This window comes from Chinchilla lanigera, unplaced genomic scaffold, assembly GCF_000276665.1.
Source record: "Chinchilla lanigera isolate Chin_1 unplaced genomic scaffold, ChiLan1.0 scaffold00009, whole genome shotgun sequence".
NCBI lineage: Eukaryota > Metazoa > Chordata > Mammalia > Rodentia > Chinchillidae > Chinchilla > Chinchilla lanigera.
Window position 1 is genome coordinate 33,482,568 of NW_004955410.1, and position 12,928 is coordinate 33,495,495.

Below are 12,928 nucleotides of genomic sequence, written 5' to 3' on the forward strand. Positions count from 1 at the left end.
GTGTTTTGGAGAGGGGGGTCCCATTCCTGGAAGTAGGCTTTTTAGGATTCCTGAATAAAGCCCAGCGACCCAGACAGAGGCTGGTGAGGGTACCAGGGGGTTCCCAGGGTTCTCCACCAAGACAGTTTAGTTAAGCTTGCAAATCTATGCCTGCCAATCTGTGACTTCATGAATATAATGTCACATCAGGTGTACTTTGTCAGGGATCCCTGCACATGGAACAAGGGTCACAATGAGGCACATGAACTTTTCCCCCTTGAATTCCATGGTGATGAGACAGTTCTGAATCCTTAGCTGAAGTTCAAAGCACCCTCACAACCTCCAACCCAGTGAGTGTTAAGATTAGCCTTGAGGTTGGAAGGTTATTAATAGGTCCGATGGCCTGTGAAGTTGCACATGTAGTTCCTCCTTTTGGAGAATTCTACCTGAAGGGCACAGTATTGGCTGAAGGCAATGAACACTGGAACAGGAGCAAGAGGAATAATTTAGTGTTCCCAATAGCCACGACACTGGACAGGCAGGTGGCAAACAGGATGAAGGTACACTGTGGCAGAACCAGCATCACTGTTCTCCTCGGCATGGGTTGGCTCACAATCAAAGACTGGGGCAAAGATACAGCCTTGGTTAGGATGGATTTGACAGTTTCTGCAGACAACAGGGGAGGGGGTCTTCAAAAAAGCCCATAAGACACCACCCTGTTTAGTCACAGGAGTCATTTGGCAAAAGATAGGGGGCAGGAACCAGGGACAAAAATGATGAGCAGTTTTGAGTGGTTTCAAAACTGATGAGTGGTTTGATGAGCAGTTTTCCTTAGCAAGTCATTTTCAGAATTCTTTTGTGAGCAGATGTGATCTGAATAGGCCATCCTGGCTGCTGGCCTTTGTCCACAGGGAGAGAGCCACAAGACTTGTGAAAGCAAGGCTGACAGGAAACCGAGTTAGCGATGAGTAAACTATTAGGCATGCATACTTCAGTGTCCCAGGAACTGTGCTTCTTTTTCTCTCTTCCTGAGTATTCATTGTTTTAAGGTCTGGACAGCAGTAAAACAGGCAGGAGTAGAACTCTCTCCAGTGTGGTGGATCACACTTATCATGGCTGTGTAAGGGGTGAGGGGCTGGCTCTGGTGGCTCGGGCTTTAATCCTAACAAGCACCTTTCCACCCACCTGCTCAGTGCTTTGGCTGCCAGGGTGGAGGATGGGGGAGGACCACATCCACATGTGCTTTAGAATCGGTTACTTCAGAAGGAACGGTTGTCCCTGTTGATGGCTACATGAGATCAGGGCTCTGAATGTTGCTAGGAAACTGGGTCCTGATGCAGCGAGGAACTGGACCCTCACTTCCTTGGTCCTTAGTTCTTTATGCCCTTGATGAAAGAATTCAGTCAAGACACATTGACCACGCAGAAGTATATGTAGAAATTATCGTAAAGTAGATGTAGAAAGAGTTATGCCTTTAAGCGAGAAGCAGGCAATGCCACAAAGACATGTGCCCTGGGCACAAGTTTGGACACATTTTTACGCAAGTGTTATTTGGGGAACTGGCATGATTATGATGCCTATCACCATTTTACTTAGAAGTTCCCTAGAATGTCTTCCTGTCCTTTTTAGATGGTCAGTGTTTACTCAGGGTTTTTAATCATGTAAGAAGAACCTCATAAAAGATAAACTCTGAATTTCATCCAAATCTCAGCCCAATCCAGGAGGGTCTTTAGAGAACATTTCCCTTCCTGACGTTACTGGGCTGTAGGCTATGGCAGCCAGGAATGCAGTATGCCTTGTTCTGGAGTCACTTGGCCACATGTCAGAAGGAATATACACAGTGTATAACCTTAAGATGTCATTGTGCTGTGTGGGATCACTTCTGTTTGAGACCTAACAAGTGATTATAAATGTACTATACATTGATGTAGTTCTGTAATTAACTGGTAGTGCATGCTATTTTGGACCCATACGGTTTGTCCCTCTGGCCTGCTAATGTCCAACAATCTGCCTAACATGAGTTCTGCACAGAAGTGATAAAGAATGGGTCTTTTGATCGCTCAGGTGCAGCTCCATCTATAAGCACAGTGGTGGTGACTGCCCCAAAATCAGAGACAGGTTGAGGGGGTCTTATCTTTAATAGGTTACTTTTTTGGGCTCTTAGGCCGCAGGAGCTTATGCAAACAGGTGCCTTAACTGCTTCACTGCCTGTCTGCCCCAAGGTGCTACATATAATCCTTTGGCTGTCCTGCTTCCTCTCCAGGATCGACTCACATATGTCCACGAAGTGAACTGCACATGGAGCCCTGGGTGTGCGCAGTGCCTGTGGGTCAGAAAGCAGCAAAGCAGCCACAGGCACGAGCTTGACTCAAGGCAGTGGCCACAGGTGCATGGCGGGGTGCGGAGTCTGGAGCTTCTGCAGCCAGTGCATGCCTCTGCCCATCACTGCCACCACATCTGTGTCTCTTAAGGCTAACAAGGGTTTTATGTAGGGAGTCACAGCCTTTGTCCCTTTAGAGATCAGGGTATGTAACCTAAATGTGTAAATCAGCTCCAGAATATAAGAAAAAAGGAGTAAGGAATAGAGAAAAATATGCCTAGACCAGCTGCACAGTCAGTCTTTTAAAAAGCTTGCTACTTAAAGCAAGTTTATCATTTTGTCCCCTTAAGAGGCCACCCTTGCCTTACATTTTGACTATTCCTATTTTTTTAAAAGAAAAACAGCCTTTATTTAAAGACACAAAAGAAGATTCTTCCCTAAGTTAACCAATTGTGAACTAAATAATTCCTGCCAGTAACAAATCACAGCTATTTCTTTTCATTGCATAAAATTGTAGGTCTACATGCTAGGTCCAGAGTTACTTTAATATATATACATTGCTTTTGAATCAAATTCAATTTTTATGTTAAAATCTAGGCATTGATTTTCTAGTGTGTGACATAGTTTTGTTTTATACTGCGTAGCTGAAGCCAGTTCTGGACTTATATTATTATCTTGTGCTATCTTTCTTCTGGGGAGTTGGGCTGAACATCTATATGGAAAGAACAGAGGAGCGCTGGGAGAACGCTGTGGACTCCCTTAATACAGGAAATGTTTCAGCCTGAATCTCTTCTAAGATAACATTGCCAGACATCAGGATGGTCAATTACTGAACAGCTATGCATTATAATTTAAAATAGAGAATTTTTAATAAAGAAATATTTTGTTCAACATCACACAGGTAGTAGATTTAAGATGCCTTGCTAATATCTGAAGCATAATACACATTTGGGTTTGCATTTACACATATTGAATAAATAAAATTGGCTCCATCTAGTGGTTAACAATATAAAACCATTTAAATCACTGTTTAGCTGGTTGTGGTAGTGCATCCCTGTAATCCCGGCACTTGGGAGGCTGAGGCAAGAAGATCGCTGTGAGTTTGAGGCCAGCTTGGGCTACACAGTGAGTTCAACACCAGTCTGAACTACATAATGAGACTCTGTGTCAATAAATAAATAAATAAATAAAAGCTTAACTTGCACATATCATATGAAAAAGTAAAAGTAAAAAGAATTTGATGAGAAGGAAAAAATAAAAGTTATAATTTAATTAGTATTATCCTATATAATTTTGAGTTAGAATTCTTAGCATAAAATTTCCTAATTAAAATTTCATATTATACACACATATTTTATTTATTAATGTTTCAGTTTAGACAGGCATGCAAGCAAAGACCATGTAAAGATTATTGTCATTTCAGTAATTTATTTTAATTTAATTTTATGCCACTAAAATTGTGTTGTGATAAGCTTGTTTTATGCATATTCATTTTACACATTAAATTATTTCCATATATTTCAAATAATGTATAAGTTTGAAGTTACATTCTTTTTATACATTGAAAAATGAGTAACAGCTAATATGGTACACATGAAATACAACTTCAGGCCCTTAGAAATGGAGAAACAGAGACTTTTTAATATAAAAATTAAATTTGATTCAAAATAGAGCCTGAGGTTGGGTGAAACTTTTATTAAATTTTTTTGTCTTAATTTACTTACTTTTACAGATAAGGAAGCTGAAGTTCAGAGAAATCCAATGATTTGCCCAAATAACAATCAGGAATATAATAAATTAGAACCCAGATTTCTTACATCATAATCTATTGCTCATCAATTTATTAATCATTTATTAGATGACTATTTTGTGCACATCATTGTGTAGGCACTTCATGGTCTGCATAATAATTAGGAGATAGTTTTAATAATTAGGAGATGTTCTACATATCAGTCCTCTGCCTGAGGAGTGGCTGGCAAAAAATTTTTCTCATCCTGTAGGTTATCTCTTCACTCTGTTGTTTGTTTCTTTTGCTGTGCAGAAGCTTTTAATTTGGTTTGATTTCATGTGTTGATTTTTGTTGTTATTGTCTGTACAATTGCAGCTCTGTTCAGAAAGTCCGTGCCTACTTCCGTGCCATCCAGAGTTTTACCTATTTTATCTTCTAGCAGATTAAGTGTTTCTGTTTCAGTATTTAGATCTTGGACCCATTTTGATTTTTGCTTAGTGAATGGTGAGACATTTTTCAGCTACCATATATAGAGTAACAATTTCGTCTCCTCTGTTTATATTTCAGTAAGCATTTACAAAATATTTGCAACTTACTTTTTCTAATATGATAAAAGTAATACATGCTTTTTGTAAAAAAGGAAAAAGACAAATATAAAAAATAAAATATTATATAAGAAAATAGAAATCATTCCCTTCCCCATGTTTTGAGATGGTTCTTTCTAATAACATGAAGGGTATTTTTAGGGCTAGCCAGTCAAACTAGGAAATTCCAGATCACAGAAGTGCTTTGCCCCACTTCACAGGGACATAGCCATCTGGCCCAGGTTGGCAGCCTTGGACCCCAGCTCACTCACATGACTCCAGGTGTCTAGGTCCAGGGTAGACTCAGGTTGTCCCATGGGCCTTAGCAGTGTATAGGGAGGGAATCACAATTGTCCATGTCTACTGCAGAAGCTGGCAGAAAAAAGGAAAGCTGCCCCCCTCAATACTTCATAGTTCAGGCTGTAAAGGCTGTAATGTGTATGTGTACAACCTGCTGGTATTCAGGTGAGAAAGATCAGAGGTCAAGGAGTGGGCTTTATGGCTTGGCAATTTGATGATGATATGGGCATCTTGGATAACCACATCTAAGGACGCAGGGCACATCTCAGGGGAAGACAACCTGTATAGATGGTGCCAAGCCCTACTCTCACTCTGTGACATTTGGCATGTCCACTCGAAATCCCACTGGCACCCAGAGAAAAGAAATCCTAAATACAGTGGATATTAATCAAGAAAGAAGTGGAAGTAGAAATGAAATACAGGAGAAATGTAGCATTTCATAGTAGACAGAATCTGCCAGTTGCAACCAGCCAATTTTGTCCTCATGTCATTGAAATTGATTTTAATTACATTTGTAAAAATAAGTTTCTTTCATGTTAAACTGAAAATTCTTCTAGCTCATAATTTATCTCAAGAGAAGAATCCAATAGCTAGACTCACCCAGGTTAAAAGAAACAAAACAGGAGCCTTAGTTAGATGACTAGAGGGGTGAGTTGAGTTCAACATGTTCCCTTTAGGGATGTGTGAAAGCTGACGATACTAGGTTGAAATCATTCTTGTCAGACCTAGATAAAATTAGAGCTGGGAAGTAATAAAAAAGGAGGGCACCTGTCTGCTTGTTTGAAATAAATACTGTTTCAAGTATTATCTAGTGTCTCACAAGAGATTCCTCCTTGTTCTATGTAGTACATGATGCTTTGCAAGTCTCCTAGCTTGTTTATTCTTATTGTTGTATTCTACTGAAAAAGCCACATATATTCCGTGAGAAGTTACACGCTAATTTTATTCAACTGTTTATGATCAGTAGGGATGTTTCGAGTTTGGTGCTATTATGAAGTAATGATATCATGAACATTTTTTGTGTGTTTTTTGGCCAATATCTGCTCACATTTCTGGTATGTACATAGAAGTGAAATAGCTAGCATTGTGGGAAAAAAAAAGCTCCCCAGTGGATTCTTGGTGCTTCTACCAATGAGGTAGTAAGTTTTCTGTCTTTTATGAATTTTTACTTGTTCATACGTTGGCTTTGGTTGAATCTTGATGTGGATATTAACCTCAAGGTAGTGGATGATGACATAGCATTTGGTATGATATTTTGCACCTGTAGAAAACAATATTAATACATTTCACTCATGATTGTTAAATCATCTAACTCAATATCAGTGATACATGCATATCTCATAATCATGGTAGGCAGTAGTATGAAGTCTCATGAATCTACACATGCAGGACAGCTCACTGTCCCTGTGTACACTGCACAGTGCACATGTGGTTGAATTAGGAAATCTTTGGTGACTCACAGAATAAAGGAAGGTATATCATTCCTGATAAAATTTCTTCCGGGGACACTAATACCATGGGTCAGTGACATGGAGATCTTTATTTTAGAATTGTGATTAATCAGTTAGCTATTTCTGTGTAACAAGTTAGCTTATTATAAAAACTATCTTTTATTTGCTCATGATTTTGTGACCTGGCAGTTTGGGCTAGAACTGAATGGGAGCTTGTCTCTGCTCCACATGCTGACAGCTTCTCTCCATTTTATCTCTGGGCTTCATCTGAGTGGGCTGAGAGATCAGAGAGAGCTAGGACTCCTCATCCCCAGGGGTCTCCCTCATCCTCCCAGAACTTGGATTTGTTCACAGGCAGTAGCATTCAGGTTGGCCTACTCTTAGAACATGTGTAGTGTTACTGCTCTCTCATTCTATGTCACTAAAGCAAGCAGCAAAGTCAGCAGAGTTGAGAAGTAGGGAAATAGATTCCACCTCTTGATGGTAGTTATTGCAAATAGTCTTTGGCTAGTTTTAATCAAACCCAGAAGGTTAAATAAGAGCTTTGATTGGATACTTTCTTTCTACCTTCATGAATTTCCCAGTCTATTCCTGGCTTATACTTTTAAGAAACTATTACTATATTTTTAATCTGGTGAATATATGTGCATAATAACTTTTAGTTTTTTAAAAAATAAATAAAAGCAAAATTGAGAGAAAATTGTTTGTAGGAGAAGAATGAACTGGCATAGTGACTATTTTTTATCCCCTCTAAAATTTTCAATTCAATTTATCCAAGAAGAGCCCAGGCATGGTGGCAGACACTTATAATCCCAGCACTCGGGAGGCTGAGGCAGGAGGATCACTGCAAGTTTGAGGCCAGCATGAGCTACAAAGGGAGTTCATAGCCAGCCTGAACTACATGATGAGACCCTGTTTCATAAAAAAAAGTATATCCAAGAAGAAGTGAGAACAGCAAGTAAAGTATGGGTTAGTTAATAAGGAGGAAACAAATCTTATTCTTGGATCAGATATACTTTTATCCTTTAACCTATTGATATTCTTTTAATTTTGTTAATAAGACTAATACAATTGCCAGCGTCAAAGCATACTTTCATTGCTCCTGGCTGGGGGTGGAAGCCTGGGAAGAATGACAGGTCCAGGACAAGACCCCCAAAACCACAAGAGAACACACTGTGTTAAACAGACAAGAGCAGCAGCCCTCACTCGGGTTGCTACAGAATTAGGAAACTGCAACCTGGGAGAAGCAAGGGAACAGGCGGCCTGGATGCCCATGTCGGGGCTGTTGGCGTGGGCAATCCTGCTCCTCTGGCAGCATTAACACAGGAAACAGACAGGGTCAGACAAAGTCAGGGGAGACCTCAACACGTATAGCACAAGGGAGAAGACAAGAGTGGGACAAATGTGGAGGGAAGGAAAACAGGACAATGACAACAGATGCTCAGTTCTGCCATTGAAAAGGAATGTTTGTACTGACAACATAATTCTGCATTCGCCAAATTTCTTAGAGAACTGGCCTGAAAGTGTGGTCCTGCATCTCAGTAAGGATCAAGCCATTCCTTTGCTAAGTATCTAAATTCAATTAAGGAGAGACTCAGCTCAATAAAATAAATTATGTTCCTGGCACCTAAATAAATAAATAAATAAATAAAAATAAGTTATGTAGAGAGTTTAGCACAAAGACAACCTTTGAAAGTTGCCTGTACTCTTGCCCCCTTGACAAATTGTTCCCACTTTGTAACAAGGTAGAACCACAGAAGTCTGCTTGCTGAACTTTCGGGAACAATCCCTGTTCTTGTGGTCCAAGCGTTTATTCCTTCCCCCTCTCCCTCTCCGCCTTCAGATGACCCTATTTCACTACCCACTTCTGTTGATGTTGTTATTTTGACTTCAGAAGACAACTTGCTCAGTCACAAAGCCACAGGTGAGAATAAGTGTGCATGGGCTCACCTCCACACCTGGCCGTTTCCCCCAATCTGTTACTTCCTGCTACCCCCACCATCACCTACTGAAAGGCAGGCCAGGTGTTAATTGCAACCATATCTTCCACGATGAGGAGTACCAGAAGCTGTTAACGGTCTACAGCAAGATACGATGCACATAAATGAACCGAACTTCGAGAATTCCATAGGGCTGAATGCAATGGATTGTTTGATTTATTTACGAGCGGATGGGCTAGTCCCATGTCTCTTACTTACTCAGTGTGGCGAAACAACGTCTTTACCACTGTGGCTGGTGAGGCCTTGGGGTGTCAATTACAGGATTTACCCTGCTAGTGGAAGTGGACTGAGAGCTTTTGTGCGTACGGCACCACCCAGGGCAGGAGGTGGTAAAGTTCACAATTGAGAATGAGGTGGCTTTTGTCTATTTTCCTCATACATTCAGTGTTTCTAAATATGCAGAGATGCTCAGCTAAACTTCAATGGAAAGTGTTGACAATTTTAGGAGGAAGGACAAAGTGTAAGGGCAGTTTTCAAGGACAAAAGAAAACGTAATAAAACAGTAGAATGGGCCCCTTGGATTTTTTTCCACCGATTTACTTTTTTTTTTTTTTTTTTTTAAACAAGCTTCCCTCCCCTTTCTCATCATTCGGAGGTGTTTTCTTGTTAACTCCCACACCTCCGCACACGCAATCAACCCCTTAGTGGCCTGCTGAGGAATCTCTATGAACTAGGTTCTGCGTACAAAAAAGCTACAGTAAGATTGCAGCTGGCCTCCATTGTGAGATGGAAAGGGAAGGATATTACTTTTGTTTCTTGCGAAGGGGAGAGGTGGCTCTGCTCATGCTGCCCTGTATCCCTGTCTTCCAAGGTGATCTTTAAGCAGGAGTCCTGGGTTTTAAATTCCTAATAGGAGGGTTTATTGACGGTCATTATCAGCATTGTCCTTCATAAACCCAGCCTGGGGGGAAAGTCACAGTGGGGTCACCCCTAGAACACTGTAACACTGTACACAAAATAAATGGTACAGGCTGCCTGCTGTTCTGTCTCTCCCTCCTGACCAGGAAGCTACCTTTGCCAACTTGATTTATTGAGCACTTGATTTAGTGCCCATTAAATCACCCATCCTGTTTTGTTTTTTTTTGTTTTTTTTTTTTTGTTTTGTTTTTTTTGCTTGCTTGTTTTTTGTCTTTTTGAGACAGGGTCTCTCTAGGCAGTTCAGGCTGGCCTTGATCTCACTTTGTAGCCCAGGCTGGTCTGGAACTTGCAACTATCCTCCTTCCTCAGCCTCGTGAGTGCTGGGATTACAGGCGTGCACCAGCATGCCTGACTACCCCATCCTCGTTTTGAAGGAGTGTCACACCTTTTCATATGAAGTGAAGTGAGGCAACATTGGCCATGACCCAGGGACCCTCTGTGTGTGTCATACACTGTGATTTAGGTTCATTCCTATCAATGCAACTTTCCACTTTTCTCTAACCCTCAGTTTTTTCAGTGTAAAATGAAGATATTATGATGGCTCTGAACAGGTTCTATCTCAGAAGAGCTTTGATACATTTTTCAGCAAACATAGCCTTTCTTGTCTCTTTTGAAAAAAATTGCAAAATAATTGTAAAACACCCACAGCTCAATAGTACATGATTACAAATGTCCTTATAGATCCAACATAGAGGCTGAGGAACTTGCCTTGCAGTAAGAACCTGTGGCTAAGCTCAGAAAATGTAGGTATCTGCAGGTTTGAGGGAGAAGGAACCTACCAGGTGAAAGTGGGAATCCCATCCCTTTCCTGGCTGACACCTGCCCAGGCAGTTTCAGGTGTGACCTGAAAACTTCACACAGCACCTTGTCCAGGACAATTTTACCATGTGCATGTCCTACTACGACCAGCAGAGGGCAGTGCACATCTATGCACTGGGCTTTCGAGGCCAGCAACGCAAAGCTCATCCTGAGATCTTGTTTTGGAGACAGGGGTCAGGCTTTCACAGGGTACTAGGGCATATAAAATTAAACATTATTTAGAACTAATCCGGAACTCAAGTGTAGGTCCAGGAACAGACCAAGACAATTTTTAGATGAGGGGCATTTTGTTTTGGAATCATCTCCTCCTGCCCTGTATTATTATTTTGACTTTCAGCATTGGCATTATTGGGGACTGTGTCAGGAAACTAGGATTTCCGCTCCACTCAGACCCTGAGCGAGAACTTGCAGCTTCAGGAGTTCGCAAGTGATCATTTTTCACTTTGAAGTAGGAGGAGCAATGTGACCACTGCTCCTAATGCACAAGTGCTGCCCAGAAAGTCCTTCCCTCCCACATCTCCAGCTTCTCCCTACCGATGCGCCCTGCCACACAGCCCAGCAAGCCTGGAGTTTCATGTTCCAGAGAGGAGAGCAGGGAGTGTGGCCTCAGGTGGGCAGGTCCTAGTTTCCTTCTACAAGTGCATCAGAGACTTCAATGTGCTTTTAACCACCCAGCTGTATTTGTCACAGGATGACAGCTGAGAAAGGGAATATTGGGGCATAATACCCCAAAGAGATTAAAAATTTATTAACAGAGAGCTCACAGCCTGGAGCTGCTTTACATAAATATAGAATTGCATGGCTTTTGAATACAAACCGATTACTCTCCTTATTTTAGATTAGGCAAGTAGTTCCTTGAAACAGTAAAGAGAAAGGTTAGCATTTTTCTTTGTTCTTGCTCAATTGTCAGGAAAAGGGGCCTATTCTTGGCTTCTCTGTGGATACTCAAAACCTCTTGGAGGCAGGACCTTTATGCAGAATGACTTCTCTTTCTACACCAGTCCTCATATTCTAGCAGGGAAGGTGCTGTTCCCTTGCTCCGGAGAAGGAAACAAGCATACATTTATTAACCAGATATATCTGGGGTAGTGGGTGAGAACTGCAAATTCTAAGTGTAGGTCTCTTTGTGCAGACTAAGGGACTTGGCATGTAGGTTTAGCATTGTTTCGGTGAGGGAAGGCCTCCCAGGATCCTCAGATGGGCCCTTGCAGGTGGCTCTTGGGCTATGGGCTTTGTGGGAGAATCTTTGGGAAGGATGGTTGCTGGGAGCTGCTCACTATGATGTGTTATCTGCAGTGCCGACCTGAGAAAGGCACAGCCCTTGGGGATGTGTTTTGGGTGTGGAACAAGCACACACGGGAGTGGAATGCTGGATCTCAGGAAACTGGTAACAGAGGCCAGGGCCTGCAGATGCCACTCCAGGATTTGCTCCTCATTTCCCTCAACTCTAATCTCACGCTCTCCTCTCCATGAAAAGAAACAGCACAAAACAGACAAAAATCACTGAGTAAATTCCAGGAACCAGTGACTGTGGCCTCTGTAGGTCCCCAATGTACCTGCATTTTCTAGTTTTCCCTCTGCTCTGTCCTACCTTGCCTCTGTTTCTCTCTTTGTGTTGCTTTTCCTGTTCCCACCCGCTCTGTGTTCCTTTTCAGTCCCATGAGGCAGTTTCTTATCTCCTCGGTGCCAAGCAAGGGCATGATGGGCACACTGTGCAGAGGGTCTGCCTTGCTCTATGGCTTCCCCAAGCCATGCCCTTGGCACTATTCACCTCACGTTTTAATGCTCCTAAGCCCAGTCCTAGTCCTTATAGGTTCTCCGCTCCCTTACTTGTAATGACACCCTTTGAAAACTTACTGATAAAGACTCTTTGGCCAAAACCTTTGACCAGTATCTGATAACGATTCTTTGCTCAGTTTCTAAATCTTTTGCTAGGTCTGCCTGTGCACTTTCTTGTAAATCAAAGCTTCAGCAAAGAACCTCTAAGTCAGAAAAGCAAGAACTCTCTGTACTCGGTATCTGATCACCCTGCATACTAATCAGGGTTCGCCATCTTCCCCAGTGACCCAGGTGAGATCGGATCACTGTGGCCTGTCTTCAGCAAGAATCCTGTCAGGGAAGGTTAGCCAGAATCCTCCAGCCTCTGATGTCTCAGTGTTTTTCCACTGCTGGCCCCAGCACTGCTCCTTGGCGGTCAGTCGTCACTTGCCCATGCTGTATGCAACGCTGAGCCCCATCTCTGTCCCCCACTACAGGACCCTGCTACAGTGCTCCTGCATCCAGTGCAACTGGCCTGATGAAGTCCTCTTTCTCACATTTGAACACAGATCACTGAATGATTTTCTTTAATGCTATTCACATAGACCCAAATGACCCACGGATGTATGACGACCTATGGATCCATCAGCTACCTCTTGCAAGACACCTGGATTTAAAAGCTTGGAGTTGAGCTGAACTCATGAGAGTAAATTAGTGAAGGTTAAAGAGGGAAAAAGATTCTGTAATTCCAGCTTTAGAGAGGTCCAGGTTCTAAGAGTATAATGCAAAGAAGGTTCTTAGTATGTCCCTATCCCTTGCCTCTTCTTATGTCCCCTTGTTTTGAATTTTCCCACTTATAAAAGTGCTCAATCTACTGGATCCCTGAGGGTGGGCCCCTAGCGCACGGGGAGTCTCGGGCGGGGAGCCCCGGTCTTTGGACCGACGACGACTCACTCCCGGCCTCAGGGTTTCCCGGAAGGAGGGCTTCCGGCGCACAGGGAGCTGTGGGTGGGGAGCGCCAGCCTTCTGGCTGGCTAGCTTCCTGCCTGCTGGCTCCCGGAGGGTGGGCC

General features: G+C 42.4%; 1 long non-coding RNA gene across 1 annotated transcript in view; it reads right to left on the minus strand.

The window, feature by feature from the left end:
- Positions 1–5,807: 5,807 nt before the first annotated feature.
- The window catches only part of LOC106147797, a 31,410-nt gene continuing 24,289 nt past the window's right edge, over positions 5,808–12,928 (minus strand). Inside the window, exon 3 of the long non-coding RNA XR_001232763.1 lies at positions 5,808–6,173. This is a non-coding gene — a long non-coding RNA (uncharacterized LOC106147797). The remainder of the gene's footprint in view (positions 6,174–12,928) is intronic.